The sequence below is a fragment of the Galeopterus variegatus genome, unplaced genomic scaffold (assembly GCF_000696425.1).
Source record: "Galeopterus variegatus unplaced genomic scaffold, G_variegatus-3.0.2 Scaffold436, whole genome shotgun sequence".
NCBI lineage: Eukaryota > Metazoa > Chordata > Mammalia > Dermoptera > Cynocephalidae > Galeopterus > Galeopterus variegatus.
In genome coordinates this window covers 453,070-473,520 of record NW_007726547.1, presented here as the reverse complement: position 1 = coordinate 473,520, position 20,451 = coordinate 453,070, and the positions used below count along the sequence as shown (strand labels likewise).

At 38.9% G+C, this 20,451-nt stretch overlaps 1 protein-coding gene across 14 annotated transcripts in view; it reads left to right on the top strand.

Annotated features, from left to right (window-relative positions):
* PARD3 (par-3 family cell polarity regulator) overlaps nucleotides 1-20,451 on the top strand; it is a 714,454-nt gene that overhangs the window by 316,005 nt on the left and 377,998 nt on the right. The gene's annotated exons all lie outside the window — the stretch shown is intronic.

Sequence of the window (20,451 nt, the reverse complement as noted above, 5' to 3'; positions counted from 1 at the left end):
CCTTGGTGTTGCGCCCGCACTGCGCTCAACCAGTGAGCAGACCGGTCTCTATATGGGATCCAAACCCTCGGCGGGAGTGCCGCCGCGATCCCAAGCGCTGGGCCGGCCCCCAGTGTTTTTTAAAATTATTATTATTATTATTATTATTATTTTTATTATTATTTTTGGCAGCTGGCCTGTAGGGGGATCTGAACTCTTGACCTTGGTGTTACAACACTGCCCTCTAACCAACTGAGATATCTGGCCAGCCCCTCAGCAGATATGATTTGACATGGGGCCAGTCTTCTAATAGCTGGTATATTCTTAATGATTCATTTGATTAACTTATAAAGATATTGAATACTATGTCTTTCCAATAGGAATTTCTATTTTCTCTTCACCCTCCCTCCCTCCAGGCAGCTGGTATGGGGACCTGAATTCTTGACCTTTGTATTTTCTCTTTTTAGAAATGCAAGCACAAAAAGAGTATGGTTTGTCCAAACATTGTTTAATACCTTGTAAAGGTACTCCATTTAGGTAATGATAATTTTTATCCATAGTTTGCTTTAAAGCGTATGAGATTTCTTGAAATCTGAGGTTTCAAAGGTTTGAAAAATTTGAGATAACTATTCTTCCTCATAGAGGAACGCTCGTGTTTAGTTTCTGGCCTGTTGTGAATTGTGTGAAGCAGAATTGGAAAACTCTTACTTGGAATAAATAAAGTCCACTTAATTAATTTCTTCAACATATACTTTTTGAGCACTATTAAGTTTTACATGTTAGAGTAAATCAGCTGTATATACCCCATTAATTTTGATACTTCAAAGCTTGCTATCCTTTGTATAAATATATAGTTGATACTATATAGACTCAATGTGCTCTGATTATCTGGGAGATATGGTTTTATGTTGATATCTGAAATAATGAAAACAACAATTAGGAAATAAGAGAATTGTGAAAAAGGAAAATGTAAATTACAGTTGAAAACCAAGACAACAGAAAAGAAAATTTTATCTATATTCAATCTATATCTATACCATCTGTCATGTTATTTAGATCCACAAAACTTTGAGATTGCTTCCGGAAGCTAATGTGAAATGGGAAAAAAGATCAATCTTCTAACATTTCCTTCTTGTCAACCTTCCTGCCCAAACCTAGGCTTTGTCAGACTCCTGGAAAATATACAGATAATTTCAGTTCATATACCAGTGAGAATCTCTGGATTTACTCCTCTCATTTTTCTTTTAATAGCCATATTGTTTACATTTTCTTTGAGCTGAGAATGAGTTTTTTTTAATGGAAGTACATTGTAGTCCAGTGTTCTGAGTAGTAAGCAGTAAGAGAATCTAAAGAGTAAGATAAAAAGCAAAAAAGAAAGCAAGTGTAAGTGAATTGAAATTAATTTATAAGAATATACTTACCAACATATGTGCTGCTATTTCTTGAAATTCATTTAGCTTATGAGTTATCAACTTATTATGTTATAACTTGCATGTCTTACATTATACTAGCTTTTATATGAGAACAACTATGTATAAAAACTATAAGAATATACTTACCAACATATGTGCTGCTATTTCTTGAAATTCATTTAGCTTATGAGTCATCAACTTATTATGTTATAACTTGCATGTCTTACATTATACTAGCTTTTATATGAGAACAACTATGTATAAAAATGGGTAAGATATACAAGCGCAGCCAGACACCCGAAACTACTGCAGTGGTACATCTGATTGAATAAAGTGTTAACATTGATATAATGAAGTTCAATGGCAGGTGATTGGCCCTGGGAAATGAACTGTAATATATAAATCTTGGGCCGGCCCCATGGCTCACTTGGGAGAGTGCGGTGCTGGTAGCACTGAGGCCGTGGGTTCAGATCCTATGTAGGGATGGCCGGTGTGCTCACTGGCTGAGTGTGGTACAGACCACACCATGCCAAGAGTTGTGATCCCGTTACCGGTCACACACACAAAAAACATAATATATATATATATATAAATCTTGCTTTGTTGGATATACAAGGTCGGAAGAAAAAAATGAACATTTTTTTTCTTGGAATCCCCATATTGCTATTCATTCTCTTAATTTACCAAGCATTGAGAGGTGAATTATTAGAAAAACACTTCAGTGATATTTGCCTGCAGCTACTAAATTGGTGGTTTTGACTAAATTATTTGATCATTTCAATCTAAGTTCCTAAATTGACTAAGCATTTGACTGAAAGGATTCTTTGGGTGAAAATATAGACTATTTCACAAGATGGTTGTGACATATTGTGTGAAAGTATAGATTAAGAGCATCCAACACATTTCTTTTAATCCAAGTAAATGTTCTTGACACAGATATAAGAGCAAATGCCATCATGGTTACAAAACTGGTGTAAAATTTAGATGTTCAATAGCCATGTATTAGGATGTTTCCAATTTTATTTTGTAAAGGTTGATTGTCAAAGTTTAAGTCCTATCAAAAAATTTTAAAATGATTTAGAATATAGTATTTATTTTGTAAGCAATGTTTCTAGACAAAACAGCCTTACTATACTTTTATTTCTAAAAAGCAAAAGCTGTTGGAGCCAGAAAGGTTTTTGAGATTGAATCCAAGCCCTTCTTGTTATGCATGAGGAAACTGGAGCCAAGCGAGAATATGGACAGCCCAGTTCTGTTTCAGTCTGTGTTTTGAAATGTGTGATTTACCATTTGAATTAAGATCTAAGCATGTCCGAGCTTGTCTTTGTATCAAATGACACAGAGGCACACATTTTATCCTCTGGTACCGTCATTCTGCATGCTGCTTCTCTTTTTCTGTTGAATCTGTGTATGGTCATATTTGCTGAGAAAACTAAGGAGGCATATTAGAAATCTGTACTAACGTAGATAAATTTTGTAAAATCAAATAAGATTGATTACTGTTCCTACTTAATTCAGAGCAAAGGAAGGGAATCTAATATTTCTATTTTTCCACACCTCGTTTGCCGTAATGAAAATAGCATTCTGCTTTGAATCATTTCCAATGTAATGATTTTCAATACGGTTGTCTTTGTGACGTTTTGACAATTAAAATGCATTTCTTAAGCCTACTGGAAATGCTGTAGTGCTTTTTCTTATTTTGATTTTTTTTCCGGTGGCTGTGTCTGTGCTTGTTGCCTAGGAAACCACTATTGGGTTGAATTCTGTCTGCTTGGTTGTCAGATTGGCAGAGTTATGGGTAAAGTTCTTGGCTTTAGAGTTGTGAAAGTGCTGCTTAAATATTAGAAATGTTTTATCAATATTAAAGTGCTTTATCTCCTCATTTAAAAAGCAGGCAAGCATTTGTTTGGTTTTCTTAAAATACTAAATGGGGAATTATTATTTTTCTTGATTGCTATTGGAATTGCCTGTTTTGTATACAAATTTGCAATAGAATTTGAATTGTCACAGGGATTAGTTTCAAATATAGCACTTTAATGAAAAAAAAGGTTATGTAAATATTCGTTTACTTCTTTGGGGAGTCAAGGATATGTATTATGCTTCCCCAAATGTGCAAATGTATACATCAAAATATTTCTTAGAAAAATTCAGTGAAATGGTAGAAAATGCAGATGATTTTGTCCTATATTTGATAAGCAGAAAAACTATTCTCCCTATATAACTTTTTCAAATTAAAATTAGAAAGAAGTAGTGGAACTTGCCTGAGATCTTTTCCTTTCTGAGAGATTAGGAGTTAATAAAACTTAGAGTATAAAATTAATGATTATTTAGTTATACTTTTGTCTAGCTAAATTTAGTGTCCTACGGAACTGTTTAATACTTAAACACCAATCTTTCTGAAATTTTTTATGTAATACAGTAGCCACTAACTCCACGTAGGACTGTTCTTGGTCATACACTATACAGGGGACACAACAACAGCGTTTTCCTCTGTTATCCACATCTGCCGAGATGTAAACTATAGCTGACTTGTTCGATCCAGTCACGCTAATGGAGCATCCATATCTTTCATCTGCCTTTTCGTAAATGTAGGCCGAGGCCTCTACTATGGATCCTACACCTACCTAGAAACCTGAAACATCGGCATCATCCTATTCTTCACAGTAATAGCCACAGCATTCATAGGCTATGTCCTGCCCTGAGGACAAATATCTTCCTGAGGAGCAACAGTAATCACAATCCTCCTATCTGCCATCCCATACATCGGCACAAACCTGGCAGAATGAATTTGAGGTGGATTCTCAGTAGACAAAGCCCACCCGTACATGCTTCTTGGCTCTGCACTTCGATTCTCCACTTGAAATGAGGCAAGGGTGACTGAAGATCTGAATTTAAATAGCCAGTGTGGCTGGTGATTACATGGGCCAGCACAGATAATGGCCTTGCTAGTCCAAAGCATCACCTGGGAGTTTGTTAGAAATGCAGAGTGTCAGGCCTACCACCTGAGATCTGTATTTTTTACAAGATCCCTTAGGACTTTTATGCGGTGTTCTCTAGTTTAGTGCATAAGATTCCAATCTTGGCTGCCTAGGAAGCCATGAAAATCACCTCAAGAGCTTTAAAATCCCCTAAAGAGCTTGTAAAAATAACACCTGGGCCTCATCCTATGCCAAATTTTCTATATTTGGTGGTGGGGAGTGGGGTGGCGTGCTGGAACCAGCATTTTATGAAATATTCTCAGATCATTTTAATGACTGATGAGGACTTAGAACCACTGATGTCACTCAGAGTGTACACACAAGTGTGAAGTTGGGCTGAGGAGATCTTACGTACTGACCTGGGTTTTCCACCCTTTGTTAAGGTCAGATATAGAAGGGGGGGTGCGTGAAATATTCTCAGATCATTTTAATGACTGATGAGGACTTAGAACCACTGATGTCACTCAGAGTGTACACACAAGTGTGAAGTTGGGCTGAGGAGATCTTACGTGCTGACCTGGGTTTTCCACCCTTTGTTAAGGTCAAATATAGAAGGGGGGGTGCGGGTAAGAGAGAGCCCTTACTGAGTGTTTAGTATATTATCCTAAACTGACTGAATGTTTGACTGGAAAGATTCTTTTGGTGAAAATATATCCTATTTCACAAGACTGTAGTGACATATTATGTGAAAGCGTGAATTAAGGGTATCCGACACATTTCTGTTAATCCAAATAAATGTTCGTGATGTAGAGATGGCATATAAGCATTCAGTTTTGTACACACACACATTCGATGAGCTTCCATCGCTTCAGTATGTCACTCACTCACCACTCCTTCCCACAAATCTCCTAACAGTGCAATAAACTGTGATAAAGTTCAAAGCCTCCCTTGTTTGCCAGGTAATGGCAACTTGTTTCATTCTTAATTTTTTTTTTTCATAACCTTTATTTTTGCCTGTGAAGAATGATTGCAAGGATTCAAGCATCAGATGAGTTCATGGCTGAGGGGCAGTGACATCCCTTCCAGCTCTGACTTGCGGTGTGAATGGGTTCAGCTAATGTGCGTTTATTGTACTCCTCCATGCATGGCAGTGATGTTAGGTGTGGGTGAGAAAGGTGCAAATAAGTCAGAGCCCCCCTTGTAAATTCTTGGTGTTCCAGGGTTCCACGCTTACCGGATAGCAGCATGTTTTCTGTGGCCTGACCACTTAGGCTTGGATTTTGTCTCTACCAGTTACAGATCTTTACCCTGTAACATCAAGTTTTCTTTCCTATACAATGGGAATAATAACATAGCCTATTTTATTGCCTTGTTTTGATAATTTGGTCAGTTAATGTGATATTGGGCCCAAGTCCTGCTGCCTGACTCTCCAAAAAAACCCCACCCCTGGCTTTCCAAAATCTTGTTACTAACCCAAATCTGGCTGCCTGCAAATAAAAAAAACAACTCAGAGGTCAAATGTTGGTGAAAATGGAAGTCAGCTTTTATTCAGGAATACCAGTGACCTGAGGAGAGACGTTAGGCTGACTCATCTCTCCAGTAAACCTGAGGGAGAATGGCCAGGCTAAAACATCTCAAAGATTCAGGTTGCAACATCTCAAAAAAGGGTTTTTAAAGAGGAGATTGAGGGAATGGAAGGTGGGAAATGAAAAGCAGGAGGGAAATTGATGTGAGCTGTGAGGGCTCCATACAAGGAGCTGAGAATAAGATATCGCCAAGGCTCCGTCTGGTTTCTGCTCCCATTCTTGGTGTTATCTTAGGGTCATGCTGGAGGGGTGGAATCAATACCTTTATTGATGTCTTCCTTGGTTTCTCAGGGTCTGGACTGTATGTGTCTCATTGCAAGTCTACAACTCCAGGCTGATTGGAAAACAACTTTACATTTATATAAATAATGTCATCCTGCTGTCTAGCCAAGGTTCAAAATATCAAATACCCATGGAAAAAGAGGAAACTCAGAGAAATACATGCTAAAAAAAACCCCCAAACTGTCCTTTTACAGTTACAGATCTTTACCCTGTAACATCAAGTTTTCTTTCCTATACAATGGGAATAATAACGTAGCCTATTTTATTGCCTTGTTTTGATAATTTGGTCAGTTAATGTGATATTGGGCCCAAGTCCTGCTGCCTGACTCTCCAAAAAAAACCCCACCCCTGGCTTGCCAAAATCTTGTTACTAACCCAAATCTGGCTGCCTGCAAATAAAAAAAACAACTCAGAGGTCAAATGTTGGTGAAAATGGAAGTCAGCTTTTATTCAGGAATACCAGTGACCTGAGGAGAGACATTAGGCTGACTCATCTCTCCAGTAAACCTGAGGGAGAATGGCCAGGCTAAAACATCTCAAAGATTCAGGTTGCAACATCTCAAAGAAGAGTGTTTAAAGAGGAGATTGAGGGAATGGAAGGTGGGAAATGAAAAGCAGGAGGGAAATTGATGTGAGCTGTGAGGGCTCCATACAAGGAGCTGAGAATAAGATATCGCCAAGGCTCCGTCTGGTTTCTGCTCCCATTCTTGGTGTTATCTTAGGGTCATGCTGGAGGGGTGGAATCAATACCTTTATTGATGTCTTCCTTGGTTTCTCAGGGTCTGGACTGTATGTGTCTCATTGCAAGTCTACAACTCCAGGCTGATTGGAAAACAACTTTACATTTATATAAATAATGTCATCCTGCTGTCTAGCCAAGGTTCAAAATATCAAATACCCATGGAAAAAGAGGAAACTCAGAGAAATACATGCTAAAAAAAAACCCCAAACTGTCCTTTTAAAATCTTTTAGAGCCCATGTGGTTTTAGATCCCAACATGGCTTCAGTCCTGCTCACTCCAACAAATGCATTAAGATTCTTAGCACAAACATGACCCAAAGTAAATGCTCAATGAATGTTAGTGATTACAGACTTAATTGGAGTATTATAAGTGATCAGGACATATTTACTTTTACATTACTCTTTCCTTAAGGAGAAGAATGAATGGATTAGATTAGCTATGAAAGATCTCTGCACTTCGAAGGTAATATAAACAGACATGCATCCATATGTTTCAGAACCATGAAGTCTTATTACCGCCTTGGAGCAACCAGTTGGTGCCAAATGGCTTTATTAATAGCCAGTATGTACAAGGCTCTGTGGTAAGGAATTAATTTGAAATTGGAACACTCAAATCAAAGAAATGGATAATCAGCTATTTGAATGCTTTTTGAAGACCTTCTCTCACACTCCTCCTGTAAAAAATAGCATTTCTTCAACTTCCAGCAGCCCCTGATCCTTTACTTCATTTTTGTTCATTGCACTGATTACTTCATGGCACACTCTATACTTATCTGTTTATTCGCTCTCCTTCTCTTCTCACCAGAATGTAAAATCCTTGAAGGACTGTTCACTGCTAGCAACTAGGAGAGTGCCTAGCACATAGTGTAGGTATCCAATTGATCTTTGTCTTGAACGAATGACTTTTTTATACCTTCTTATAAGGCTGTTATATAGTATGTAGATTTATGTTCTGCATAGTACTATGAATATTCATGTTCAAGATAAGAGATCTATGACTAAAAGGAAGTGTAGGGACTCGAGTGGACGTTTAACACTTGAGAGTTAAGAATCTTGCCGTTATGCGTAGTCAGTGACAGTGAACATGCTAGTGAAATAATTATAAAACCAAGTAAAGTAGAGGAGCTTCAAATGTACATCCTTAAATGACAGAAAATTGGCTAATGAAATTGGTGAATTGCTAGTCCCCAGGTAAGGACAAAATATTACACTTTTGTATAGTGTTATGGAATACTAATAAAGGAGTGGGAAAATAATGCTTATCAAAAGTTAACTCGACAATTACTGAAGTACTCAAATACTTAATAAAATAATAAAAGAAAAATGTCAAAGGAGAGGGCATTGAGCATTTAGAGAACATCGTCAGTGCAATCAATAGTCAACATCAATTTTTGAAAGACAAATTACTTGTCAGATGAAGTTGATAATTTAAAATTTAATTACGTAATTGTTGAACTAAACTGGTAAAGTGTGAAAGTGTTATGAGGGATTTGATACAGATATACATATGAAATTATATGTGGGGAATTAATTTAGATTGGCTCTTACTCAAATATTCTCATAGGGGAGTCAACACTGCATGAAGGACAGCGGTACAAAGTTAATAGTGAAAAAAACATGGTAAAACATGGTTGGGATTTCTGGCCAGGGAGTTTATCTCCAGGATTTGCAGCAGCAATTCTTTGTCCTTTTCCCAGTAGAAAAACCATTTTTTGTCTCCTCTTGCCATCCAATATCTGTAATTGTTTCTTCTTTACTAAAGAGATTGCCCTTATGATACTTGAGACAATGTGAAAAGGATAGAGTTAGGTGGAAATCACATTCGTTCATCTCCTTTATTTATGCAGCAATGCTTTAACAAACATTTACTAAGTGCCTTTGCCAGGCTGGGAACTGAGGGTAAAGCTGGGAGAAATGTAATGAGGGAGACAGATAAGAAAGAAACAGCTCCAATCAGTGAAATTAACATAGACTTGATTTCACTTGTGCTGTAGGAACCTCCTGAACTTAGTGGGGGTGGTTCCCTCCAGGCTGACTCTAGGTGAAGAGGGGGTGGAAAAGGCAGTAAAGGAGAGAGGCCTGGAGGAGCCCATGGCCTTCTGGTAGCTTCAGTGTGTTCCGGTTGGATCTGAGCATAAGGGTTGAGAGATGTTTTTCAGATCACAGAGGGCAAGTGTCAGGGCTTAAACTAATGGTACTGTCACCCAACCAGACCAAGAATTCTGAGTCATGACATCTGACATCTGATTTGTGGTTTACAAAAGGCATTATGGGTACTTCCTAGAGGATGAATTGAAGAGGGCCAAGACTTGAGGGATAGAGTAAATTGAGCTGAAAAATGAGGGCCCAGGGCCCTCAGCATGAAGTCCAAAGTTTTGATCACAGCTGAAATTTTTGGGGGGGCATGACATAGTTCTGCTGCTCAGAGTCGCAAAGTGTGGTGCTCAGCCCAGCAGTACTGATGTCACTGGGACACCGAAATGTAGAATTTCAGGTCTTACCCTCCCAAGACCTACTGAATCACTTTAATGAGATCGCTAGGCGGTTTGTGTGTGCATTAAAATTTGGAGGCTTCAACTTATCCCTCTCTTCATCATTCTCAGTCACATAATGTAGAATTTCAGGTCTTACCCTCCCAAGACCTACTGAATCACTTTAATGAGATCGCTAGGTGGTTTGTGTGTGCATTAAAATTTGGAGGCTTCAACTTATCCCTCTCTTCATCATTCTCAGTCACATATTTAACTCTACAATATAGCCCTACTGAATTTCTTGACATTTCTTTAATGCTCTTGGATTTCAGTGCCTGGCCTTCGCCCCTGCAGTTTTCTCTGCTTGCATTTTCTTTTCTTTCCTCCCCATCCCACTGGCCCAAATGCCAACATCATCACCCTGAAACAAAACCAAAAACAGACAGACATGAATGCTTCATCTTTTTGATGTCTTATTCATTCACTTCTTCACTGGGTTCGGCACGTTTGTTAAGGGCCTCCGTTCTGGGGATATGGCAGTGAAAAGCACAGTGTTGTTCTCTAGGAGCTGTGTACCCATGGGGAGGCAGATCCGAAGACTTATGATGACAGTGTAGCAAACACGACGATAGGAACAGGCAGGTGTAAAGGAAGCTTACGTAGAAGTGGTCAGAGGCTTTCTAAGAGAGGTGGCACAAAAGAGAGTGAGAAAGGATAATAGGTAAAATGTAATGCCCCTTCTTTCTTGATGTCTTTGCTAGTGCTCTTAAAGAACGTGCCCTCTTAGGTGCTCCTGCAGTGCTCCGTACTTCTGAACTACCATGCTTATGCAGTAAAGGACTAGCTCATCTCTCTGCCTTTTCCATTGTACTGAAAACTCTGCAAGGAAAGAAGTCAGGTCTACCTTGTATACTACGAAATCCCTGGGGATACGGGACTCAAAAATATGGGTCGATAAAAGGAGGGAGGTTGATGGTGCTTGCAGAGAAAATTACACGTGTCAGGTAAGCTTCATTTAGGTACATGGTAGGTATCGTCGTGTTGGCCATTAAGTTTAAAGTTAATGAATCTACAATATGTATTAAATAAGGTGTCATTAAACAGAAGCACATATAAAACAAGATTGTATATTGATTGGTTGATGACAGTGTTGTGATCAGAGGCTCTTCCTAAGCCTAGAGTTCCCCTAGGGGCTGTGGTTCAGTATTTGCTAATTCAGTGTTTGCAGAGACTTCATAGAACATAACCACCGTGCTTAATGAAAATCAACTGTATTTCCTCTTCCAGGTACTGTTCCAGGCCCTGAGGATGAAACAGTGAGGAAGACAGACACAGTCCCACCCTTGGGGATCTTACACTCTAGTTAGGGCTATTGACCATATGAAATAGACAAATACATGTACTCAACACACATCTCTGAGGAAAAATGACATTATCAGTAAAGATAACATAGATGTCTCTGCCCTTTTTCTGTTCTTTCCTGTCTCCAAAAGTTTTGCTTACTTTTTAAAGGGAAATAGCTAACTCTTGCCTGTCACATGTTCCTAAGCCCCTGCTCTAGCTCTTTTCCTTTCCTTTCTCTCCCATTGTTTCTTTCCAGTTTGCATTCTCATGGCCTCAGCCTCTGCCCCCTCATTGTTCATTAAGGTATTTTTCTGAAAGTACACAAATAAATTAGAAAAATATTTTCATATTAATCTCCCAGAGACAGTCTCTAGTAGCGGCTGTACACATGGTTTGTTCCACCCACCTGTGGTGGTTTTCACCGGGGCTGCTTGTTGTATTTATTACTACTTTTACCGTCCCCGTCTTCCTTTCACTAACATAGGTTGTTCTTTTTAACTGTTCAGAGCCACTCACAGGGCAGGTGGCAGTCTGTTAGGATGCTTGCTCCTTTCTGAATGGTCGTGGTGGGATTCATTTGGAATGATTTTTCCACAGTAAATGACTCTCAACCACTTGGCCCCCTATGTATTATTTTTTAAACTTTATGGAATACTGGAGTAGTGTGTAGGAGATGCTCGACAAATGTTTGCTGGTTGAAATAGCCAGACTTTATGCTTACAACAGCAAAACAAAAAAGGAACACCATAGTTAGATCAAAGTGCTGCTTTTCTTCTGCTCTTCCAGCTGGCCTGAGTACGCCCTGATGTGCCTGGCAGGTGCTCAGGATTCTGTCCTGACTCTGTCTTAGCAAAGGATTTGGGAACACTGAGTTTTTATGGATAGGATTCAGTAGCCAGTGCATATTTTTATCAGCAGCTGGTCATTTTATATAAGCATCTCAGGCCAGGCCCTAGCCTCTCCCCTAGGAGGCAGGAAGAGAAAAGTGAAAGGCTTTTCACCTCTTTTGCCTATTTCATATACACCTTTCCCACTCTTTTCTGCCCTTAGGATCAAAAGAAAGGAATCCCTGAACTGAATGGTTAGCAATTGGGAAGATTTTTTTCTCCCTAATTGATGTATTTTAACCAACTTCACAGAATTTTGTTTCTATTTTGTCAGGGTTTCTACTTTGTGTGTGTGTGTGTGTGCATGTGTGTAGGGAGTGTGGTTCATTACCAGTTACAATGAATAGAGTCAATACTTGTCCTCCAGCTGGATAACTGGCTGATGCTATTAGAAATAGAAAGAAAGTGCAGTGGGAGAAAGAGGCAGGAATTTCACCTGCACATTTGAGTTGGATAGCTTCCTTTTGATTTCTCCACACTGGCTCCACCCTGCCCCATATGCTCGGAGGCCAGCCTCTCACACTGCATTCATGGTCCAGGCTCTGTGCTCTTTGGCTAGTGCCTGGGTTAGGCCAGGGGAGGCACCATCAGGGCACTGACGGAGAGTGGGAAGAGAGGTAGGCAGGCCCTGCACCTGGCTGTGTGGTTTGTGGGTAGCTGTGTCCTTCCAGTGAAAGCCACAGCTTCCCTTGGCTTTTGTTAGCTGAGGGTACTTTATCCCTTATTGCCTTTCCCCAGTCCTGCTGTATATTTGTAAACAGTCCTTCCATTAAAATTTCCTCAATTATCCCTTTCTGAGTCAGCCAACTGTTTGCTGCTGGGACACTAATACTAGATCTGATGGATTTGAGGAGGACCCGTAGGGCACAGGACACACTGTGCATGAAGTGGGTGGGACAGAGGCCAGGGGCTCCTGAGGACATGAGTTGTCAGTGTTGGGAAACCACAGTTGTTTCACCTGGAGCATGTGGAGGGAGCTCTCATGTGGACAGCTGTAGGCGCCAGCAATGGTATAGGGGTGGAATGTTTGGGTCATAAGTTTCAGAATGAGAATCTTAATGCTACAAATTTAATATGCCTGGGAAATATTTTTGGTTTTCCTGAGGAAACATTAATATGACATTAGAAAATTGCATATACTTTTTTCCCCTTGAGTTTCTTTATCATCCTTATATGTGCCTAAGATTCAATGGAAACATTGAAAACATCTTGTCATCTGTATATATGTGTTTTAAACTTCCCAAGAAATGACCTGTTATCTCAAGTGGAGTGTAGGCATCTTGTAGATTTGATATGTCTTCGTTCTTTCTGGACAACGGTGTGATCAAATCCAAATTGCACAGGACAGGAAGTCAATTAACAAATGCTCTAGGTGTGGCTGGATCACCCTGGAAAAGTGTGACCTTTGACCCTGCCCTCGAACATTTATCTGGACCCCATGCACTCATCTGTAAAATGTCTTATTTCAGTTGATCTGTAAGACACCTTCCAACCATAGTATTCTATATTTATTTCTTGTACTTAAAAGATAGTTAATAACAGGGTGATAAAACCCATTTTTATATCCTTCTCTCTGAGTTATTCATTGTTTTTCAAAGCTTATTTCCTGCCCTGCCTTCCACAGATTTCTTCTAAGGAACTTACCTCAGTAAGTGGAATATTGATAAGTGCCTTTATGAAAAGGGGCAACATATATTGGAAGATTGGTTTTGCAATCCCGATGACAGGACTTTTATCCCTGTGGCATGCGTTAATAATTCAGTTCTTTCCATGGTGAGATGTATCTTTAGGAAATGTATAATTGCTCTGAAGATGGGGGAGATGGTCTTCTTTTTGCATGAAAAGTAATTATGCTGTTTGCATCATAACTTCTAATAGAACACGTGTAACTGCATGTGATTTTTAGATTTAATAAAATACCTTGACGGCTTATGCCTGTCTTTTTGGAAAAGGTTTATTCATTGCCTTGATGATTAAATAATTTTAAAACCACTTGAAGACTGAAAGAAGAGAAGCATTGGGCAAGTTGATGAGGAGTAGGGGGTGGGATATTTAACAGTTAAAAATGTATGTATCTGCCCTTTATCTTATTCATTATTAGATTTACCATTTTTTCTACTTATTTAAAAGGTACCTTACCTAGAGAAACACATCAGTATTTACAGTGCATTAGTGCCACAGAGAATTTCAGATCTTGTGATGAGGGTTTATTGCTGTTTTATCCACTCTTCAAAGCAACACACACATCAAACAGTCCCCACCATCGTCCGGGACCCAGTGACATTGCTCCAGTCCCTCTGTGCTTTATCCAGCAGCTTAATTATTAAAGATTCTTGTCTTTGAATTCTCTTTTTAATATTTCAGAGGATGTACTTTGAAAGTCTGTATATTAAAAAAATCAGAAGATTGTGGGGTTAGGAAGTTGTGTATTATCAAAATTTTTAATGCATCAATTTTCTTAAAATTGGAGATGAGGAATTGCAATAGTAATGACCAAATTACCTTAAATGAGAAGCTTCTATTATTTCTAATCACAATAATGAACACTAATTACATCAGATTATTAGTACTGCTGAAATAGGCCATGGGTCCCAGAAACACACAGCAAATAAATCCTAGGCGAGAAGACTGTATTTTATTCTTCTGAGGCCAAGGCAAAATTGCGTTCTTTATGCAGTGTTATATTTTGTCCTGACAGTGAGAGGTGGCAAACCTCTCAAGTGAATCAGGCAGCTGGGTTTCACGATTTATTTTGTTCGTAAGGTCAGAAGTTTATAGTCATCTCTTTCCTTAAAGTCAGGTTAAACTCATCAGAAGACCTCATGCTAGGGCCGGCCCGGTGGCGCACTGGATAGTGCGCCGCTTGGGAAGCGCGGCAGCGCTCCCGTCCGAGGGTTCGGATCCCACGTACAGACCGGTTCCCGCTCACTGGCTGAGCGAGGCGCGGGAGCAACGCCGAGGCTTGCGATCCCGTCGCCGGTCCCCGGTCCGGTACGGGGGCAACACTGAGGGTTGCGATCCGTTGCCGGACACGGAAAAAAGACAAAAAAAAAAACAAAACAGAAGACCTCATGCTATTTGTGGCTACTTCTGTTCCATCCCCACAACTCCTGTGTATTTCCATTCTTCTGTGTTGCTTGTGATTCTTTACCCTGTTGACATGTACCTGATAATGGCTGCTTATACTACTCTGAAGGGCTTTTATATTTTTGCTAATGTATTTTTCATAAATTGTTATAAATTCTGTTAGGATGAGGTTTGGCGGTTGATCACTGGTGAGGGGTGTATGAACACATATGGAATCATACATATTGAGCATCGAAGAGATATTCTAAACCTGTCAGTACAGTCTCTGCTTTTATAAATTAGGGTCTGAAGCATGGAGAGGTGAACCTACATGCCAAGATCACAAGTCTAGGCCAGCAGTTCTTTTTTTTTTTTTTTTCCTTTTTGTCTTTTTTCGTGACCGGCCACGGATTGCAACCCTCAGTGTCGCACCCGTACCGGACCGGGACCGGCTACGGGATTGCAACCCTCGGTGTTGCTCCCGCACCTCGCTCAGCCAGTGAGCAGCCGGTCTGTATGTGGGATCCGAACCCTCGGCGGGAGCGCCGCCGCACTTCCCAAGTGGCGCACTGTAGCAGTGCGCCACCGGGCCGGCCCCTAGGCCAGCAGTTCTTAGCGTGTGGTCTGTGAGTCCTTAAGTGTCACTAAGATTATTTCAGGGAGGCTCTGAGGGCAAAACTGTGTTCAGAGTATTATTAAAACATATTTTGGGGCCGAGCCCGTGGTGCACTCGGGAGAGTGCGGCGCTGGGGGGTAGCGCTCCCGCTGCGGGTTCAGATCCTATGTAGGGATGGCCGGTGCGATCACTGGTTGAGCGTGGTGAAGCCGGTCACACACAAAAACCATATTTTGTGTTGTTCACTGTGCACCTGTGGTGCCCAGACCCTGAGGGATAAAATGAAGGCCAGTTGGCCCAAGTCAAGACAGTGCCACCAAATGTATGAAGATCTCACATACTCCCAGTTTTGTTTTTTTTAAGCCATTTTTATCTACTGTGCCCGATGAAGCAGCAACAATGGTTACTTAAAACCTGAGCCTTGAGTACAAAAAAAGTTTTGTTTTTTTTTTTAACATTTTGAGTAACAAAATGGGAAATAGGCATAAAGTACTTCAACAGTGTGGTTGTCTTTCTCAAGACTTCTATGCTGTGGTTTGAGTTGCACACTGAGGTAGCTGTTTTTCATGAAACTCTATTTTTATTTGAAAGAAGGACAGAAAAACTGTGGTTATTCATACTTGGGTGTCTGGGAGAGAGTTTTTAGAAAATGAATGGCGTGAGCCTGTTGCTACAAGGCAAACAACTGATAGTATTTGTTGACAAAGATAAAATTCAAACTTTCTAGTGAAAATTGGGTTTTGGAAAACTTATATCCCATTGTGAGCATGACAGTGCTCCCAGTATGTAAAGACTCTTCTGATGACATTGGTGGAGATTAACTTATGTGATTTTCTGATATGAAGAAATGTATCAACATTTGGAAGATTGGCATAACTCAGTAACTAACATTTTACAAATGACTAATGTTACAGAATTTTTCATGGGTAGAAAATCCATTGAAGGTTTCAGGCAGACAAGTAGATTTTAATGTAACAAAGAAAAGTTCACATCACTATTGCAGCTTACCTTTGAGAAACTACCATTTGTCAAGTTTTGGTGTGGTATCAAAGAAGAATCCACAGTGACCTGGAAAGACTATTAATATATTATTTCCTCTTCCAGCTACCTATTTGTGAACTTTTTTTCTTTACATACTTTGTCATATTGTTGCAGATTGAATACAAAAGATGTTATAAGAATCCAGATGTTGTCTATTAAGCAAAATAAAAGACAGTGCTGCTCTTCCCACTATATATGTTTTGTTTTGTGAAACAGCATTATCTTAAAATTATGTTGTTTATGTTAACATGTAGTGGGCTTATTATTGTCACTGTAAAATGAATTAATAAATATTTTAAATGTTCTCATTTTCACTTCTAAAACAGTAACTGTCACTAGCTATAACCTACATAAACAAAAGCTCTTTGAGGCCCTCAGTTTTTAGCATGCAAAAGGGTCCTGTGATCCATTTTAGAACCACTGATCTAGGCCTGTTTCTTTTGGGCTTGCTTTACTATCTTCTATTGCTATATTGTATGTTGTACTTCCTTTATTTAACCCATAAATTTTATTTTTTTCTTCTCCTGTTACAATATTTTTGACATTTGGATGCCTGTTATATATAGTTAAATGTAATGATTCTTCCACTCCCCAGAATGAGATGATGGTATGAGTTAAAATTGGTGTATGATTTCTTAGTGCATATAATTCTACTTTGAAAACAACGGAATTCTTCCCTTTTACAAAAGTGAGACAAACATTTATATCTGCAGGTAGCTAGAAATGGAATTTGTTTTCCAATACTTTGCTGAAAAATGGAGCTGATTTCATGATTTGCGTAGTGATTGAGCACTGGCTCAGGATCCCGAAGTCTTGGCTGGGAAATTGTTCAGTGATCTTGTGCTCCCCATGTCATCTCTCTAAATCTCAGTTTATTCATCTGAAAAGTGAGTCACATGTTTTTCCTTATAATTTTTATGCACTCATGAAACTAAGAAGAAATTATAATCCAGTATAAATCCATATGGACACTATTGTTGTGAGAGTCAAGGTTGTCCTGCTGAGTGTTGATCTTAGGCAGCAGGAACTAGCTGGTCACTGTGGTGGCAGGCGCTGGGCTTTTCATTTAGATCTGGTCGTGCTGCTTGTGTGTGTGGTGATGACTCAGTCCTACAGCACTTCACACTGTAGGAAAACCTTGAGTTCCACATCAGGATGATGTTGTTTGGCATTCCTTTGGTGAGAACACTGTTTATTTCTTTAATCGGATTTTTTTTTTCTTTTCTCAGCAGCCTGGTAATCAAATCTAGGACACCTTCCTGAGTTTGCATTTGATACACATATAAACATGGGGCCTGAAATTGCATAGGAGTACTCAGTTACAAAGTAGTGGAAGTAAAAGATCTAGACTATATTTATATTGATTTCTTTTATTAATATCGCTAAAATGAAAACAAAAAGTTTAATGTGTGAAGAATTCACGGGAAGGACTGCATAATTGAACGTCTCCTGGGCACTCTTCACCTTGTAGTTGATGGAGGTGCTGCTCTGTGCCATGCCCCGCCCTCCACCTAGAAGAGACAACCTACACAGTCCCCGCTGTCACCTACCTGGTCTCTATCTAGTCCCCTCTCTTTCTCCATATCCACATTTAGAGTTTCAGATATATAGAGGTAAATGCGAATTATTTTCGTCTGTTGCAGACTAACAGATTAACCATGTTTATGTCTAGTCAGAAGATGATGGTCCTAATTATTTATCTAATCAAAATCATGCATGCAATGTATTCTCCTGAGGGCATTTTAAAACACAAGTAAACTGTTTTATTGTGGCCAAGCAAATTCAATGCAATTGTATAGTCCCTGAATTTTTGGAGGGGTTGGAATATACTTTTGTGCAGTTATTTTATTATAGATAGTAGATACTGCTTTTTGGTTCATGCTTTTGGTACTATTTTTTAAAGGCCTTCTCTTGTGAGCGAATCGTGCTTCTTTTAGACTAACACCCAGATACACATGCACAGAGAAACTGAGGTATACAGGGTTGCTTAACAACTGAACAATTAACGACCCTATAATTGGAAAGCAACAGAACATACATCTAAGTAAAAGTATTATAATTGTCCATAAGTCTTTGTCACCTCCACCCCATTTTGTTACTTTTCTGCTTGATGATTTGGGGAATAATTTTGTTTCCTCTTGGTTACTTTCCTTATAGTAAGAGCATTGTAATATTAACACATACAGATTCTTAGATGTATATTTGTGTGAAGTTGTTCTGAGAGTGACTGTATAGTTCTCATTCATGCTTATTTTTGCTTTGTGTGTGTATGTGTGTGTGTGCAAATTATAGGCAGCAAGGGCTGTCATAGATACTTACACAATCTTAAAAACCAGAAATTATTCTCTATAATTTTTATGTATGTGTTTCTACCAGAAAATTAAGATAACTGCCAACAATATCAAATTAAATCTTGTTTGTACTTTTTTCTGGTAATGTCGTTCAGCCTGTGTTATTGATATCAAATACTCATGATGCAAATAAATTTTAAATGCAATATTACTGTGATTCATATATTTCTGTTTTCTCTGATCATTTCTAATTTGCTTTAACATCTTGGAGACTATTGGATTGACAATGGTTTAAAGTCACCTTCAATGGATATAAATAGCCTGTCTTTTCTTTAGCACCACTCCATTGACCAATGCATTAGTGTTTCAAAAATGTTGCTTATAGAGTAAATTATGAGTTTACTGCTTGCTTCATGGTTAAAACTGTTTTCTTAGGGGCGTTTTTTAAAAATTAAAATTAGTATTTGACTTGCATCTTAGTTTTTGAAAATAGATTACTCAAAATTTAACCTAAATTTTGTGTTTTATGTTTATCATGTTTTTGATTGATTTTACTCGGTGAGTAGGACTCTTGGTTCTGATTCTAACTGTTGCAGACTCAGGTGCTTTTATTCTTCTCTCTGCTTTCTGTAGTTCTTTTTCTTCTCTGCCATGCCATAACAATCATCATATCTACCAAGATGTTCTCAGTACTACCGTATAAATGTTCACCTGAGTTTGTTATTGATTTTGTTGTAACAGTTGCAAACAAAAATCTTCTATGTGCATAGAGTTGCTAAAGTACTGTTTCATGTAACTGTGTATGTGAGTTTATGACAAAAACTGTGTATTAACATGTTATTTTCAAGGTTTTCTTCATCTTAAACATAAGGAATATTTTTGTGCTCTACACTTTCTGATAATACTTTATTGAACAAAAGAAACACTTTATTTAACAAAATTCCTTAATAGACTAGCCAAATATTGTCTAGATTCTATATATATATATATATATATATATATTATTTTTTTTTGACTTTTGTCTTTTTTCCGTGTCTGGCAACGGATCGCAACCCTCAGTGTTGCCCCCGTACCGGACCGGGGACCGGCAACGGGATTGCAACCCTCAGTGTTGCTCCCGCGCCTCGCTCAGCCAGTGAGTGGGAACCGGTCTGTATGTGGGATCCGAACCCTCGGGCGGGAGCGCCGCCGCGCTTCCCAAGCGGCGCACTATCCAGTGCGCCATCGGGCCGGCCCTAGATTCTATATTTTTAATGCAGCAGATATAATTAAAAATTGGATGAAATTTGTTTAGCTGCTTAGATTTGTTATTTATATTTTATAATATATATGCTAATTTATTTAGAAATACTGGGGTAATAATAATAATAATGGTTGTTATTGTTATTCTCTGAGTGCACACTATGTGCCAGGCACTGTTTTAAGTACTTTTTCTTATTTAGACGTCACGGTACCCTTATGAAAAGGTAGTATTTTATTGTCATCAGAGTAGGAAGGGATTAGAGACAGAGGACCTTTAGACAGCTTGCCCAGAGCCACACAAATAACAAGTGGTGAAACCCAAATACAAGCCCGGACAGTCTCACTCCAGAACTGGACACCTACCCACATCTATTACCACAAAATGTTTTAATGGAACTAGCGGAACTTGTATTTAGAATGATGACTCACTGTCCCATTTTTAAAAGTATTATTCTATTCTTTAATCTTTGGGATTTAAGTATATTTATCCTAAGATCTATTTTTCAGACATTATTATATTTTACTTATTTATTCTTCATTCATTGGGCAGCTGGCCAGGATGGGGTTCTGAACTC